We start from the raw sequence: 3,132 nt of genomic DNA, 5'->3' as shown, positions 1-3,132 counted from the left end.
GGAAGATTCACTCTCCACCTGATACCAGGCCATACAGCCTGAATTACATTTGATTTGCTTTCTCCTTTTGGTTTCCAACCCTCTGGTTCTGGGAACAGTACTTACAAACTCTGGCTCCTAAATTTGGCAGTTGCAGTTTGTAATTTTAATGCTAGGATCTCAGATTTTCCTAAGCGATTCTGATTTGGTGTTCTCCTTGCACTTGATGACCTAGGTTGTCTCTAGTTTAAAAGGAAAACAAAACAAGATTTGCATCTTATCCTATACTGTAAGTCCTCCTTCAACTTTGCCACTTCAAGAAAAAAGGAAGGAAGGAAGGAAGGAAGGAAGGAAGGAAGGAAGGAAGGAAGGAAGGAAGGAAGGACCTCAGGTGGTTTATTTAGATTGTAATTAAGCAAGAAAAGAAATACAGTATTAGGCAAAGGAAAGGAAGCAAGGGAACACCTATTAATAAATAACTGGACAGCCTGATAATTAAATTCAACAAATATTTCTTGAACATCTGTGCTTTCTGAGCAATGCTAAGAATTAAGGGGCAGGAGGTAATATATGACATTATGTGGGATAATCTTTGTAGTCAAGGAGTTTGCTAAGTCATTAGGGAGATATGACTTACATAGGCAAATTAGTTTGAAAAACATATGATGCAATATATCAATATTTGAAACATAATATAGAATATTGACTGTAAGTAAAAATCAAAACCAAAAAGGTTTGAGCACCAAGAATCATCCTAAGTCTCAATAGTTCATCTTGAGGAATTGGGGGTTGCTAGACATAAGGTGATAAAGTCATTGCAAGGCATAGAGAGGAGTGGGAGACTGGCTTGTGGGGATGCAGGTTACTATTTTAAATAACAGAGAAAATCTGTTTAAGATTATCGATTCATTTAGGCCATGTATGTCCATTAGAATATGACATTGATTGAAACTTGGGAAGGGAGAGAGGAGAAAGCAGGCCAAGAGCCTGAAGAAAGGTAAAGTCTATGCCAACCATTGGTAGAGAATATGGAGATAATAAGCTAAGAACTTCAAGTGAATTCTGAAAATGGAAACAAGCATTCTGAGTTGGGGAAGATATTTCATAGCATATCCCTGGTGAAAGAGGAGAAAACTTGATTAAATGGATTTTGAACATGACATCATACAAGGCCACTGTGAGAGGTTATTGGGAAGAATATAGGAGCAAGATACCACTGCACAAAAACTTTATGATTTACTGTAAATGAGAAGGAAAAGGAACTTGGATTTAAAAGCTATTTTTACTGGGGAAATGCTGAAGCATAAGCATATACTTACATAGAAGAGTTAGGAAATAACACAAACAAACAAAACAAGATCAATGGGAATAATGAGAGGGAAAGAGGAAACAGAAAAATAATTAAAATCCCTAGTTCTCAGTTTATAAAAAAATCTGCAATATAATGAAGCATTTCTAACATGGTGTGTTTTTCCTGGATTCGGTCTGATTTTTGGAATCCAATCATGATTATTTTGGTATGTGCAACTATCTTTTGTAATTAGAACAACATCTTTTTAATGTAGGAATTCTGTCTCTGGAGACCTTTCAGAAGCAACTGGATGATCAACCTTGAAACATGAACATGAAATAAACTCTCAAGATCTTTGATTTTATTCTCTGAAAAGTATTGGTCCTAATTTTGGACACGTCTATTTTCTGAGGTTGAAGCAGAATACAATGGAGCGAAGGACATCATTTCAGTCTTTTGTAGAATCAATAGCAATCCACACAGACTAAGATATGTGATAATTACAGCCGGCCCAGAAATGGTCAGCTGAACTAGTTTTTATTTTTTTATATTGTGCTCATGACAAAAGAATGTCATCAGAAACAGAATCTCTTTATTAACTTCATAGGATTAATCATTGCTCCTTTCTAATTTGCAGTATTAGAAAGAAAAACATCACTTCATTCTATTCTCTAAAAATATGTTAGAAATAATTTAAAAACTAAGAAATATTGTACACATAATTTAGGATTTATGGACATAGTTTAGGATTAATCAAAATCAAATTTTATGTTTTATAGTATTTTATTTTCAAAACAAATACAATTAAAATCTTATTTAAAAAACAAAATTAGTTTGGCAGATACAGTTTAACTTTCCAAGTATATAAATGTACAAGTTAATCTTTGTTAAAGTTCTCTGGAACTTTCAAAATGTTAGTGTACCTACTATATAAAAAGCAAATGGGGGAGGGAGGGGAATCTCTTAGGGCAAGTATCAACTTATTCGCATATTTTCAGAAAGTGTAAAGTAGTCATCCCAAAAGGATGGGCTGGCCTCTATGGGGGCACGAAGTCCTGGCAGAAGGTCTTCAAATCACTGGCTGCTTCAGAACCTTTCCACCCTTATCTCAGGGGAATAAGAGTAAGGGGGAAGGGGGACCGGGTATTTTCACAGAGGGGAGTTTTTGTAGCTTATAAATTTTTTTAAATAAAAAAAAATAGAATTTGATAACTGAGTATAAACCCAATTGAACAATGTGTTTCAAGAGACCACTGAGTATACAAAACTATCTTGATCCTTTTGAGAACAAAATTGTTTATCCCATTTTTTTGAAAAAGTATTTACTGAACACTCACTATGTTGCAAGCAGTACGCTAACTATTGGGACAGTAATTAATACAACAGTTTTCACTCTCATGGAACTTACAGCCTAATAGGAAAGATATGACAGACAAGTAAATATGTACTTATAAATTGAAAACATACTATGAAGGAAACAAATAGGACAATATAATAGTTTAACAAGGGGATCTATTTCCCTGTAGACTTTTAGAAATAAGGCATGAAATTCCATCAGAATTTAACAATACTTCTTATTAGTAGCCATACTACTTTATGGGTTAAACTACCTGTTCCCCAAAATATATGTTGGAGTCCTAGCCCGAAGTACCTCAGAATATGATTTTATTTGGAGAAAGGGCCTTTATAGATATAATCAATTTAAAATGAGGTCATGAGTGCAGGCCTCAATCCAGGAGAAGTGGTGCCCTCAAAAAAAAGGGAAAATTTTGGACACAGAGACAGATGCTCACATAGGGAGAACGCCACGTGGAATTCGGAGGTACACTGCCACACAAGGAACTACAAAAGCTAGGGCCTGG

The sequence above is a fragment of the Myotis yumanensis genome, unplaced genomic scaffold (genome assembly GCF_028538775.1).
Source record: "Myotis yumanensis isolate MYYU_CA2020_CCGP unplaced genomic scaffold, mMyoYum1.0.hap1 SCAF_5, whole genome shotgun sequence".
Lineage (NCBI taxonomy): Eukaryota > Metazoa > Chordata > Mammalia > Chiroptera > Vespertilionidae > Myotis > Myotis yumanensis.
Note: the sequence above shows the minus strand (reverse complement) of the source record.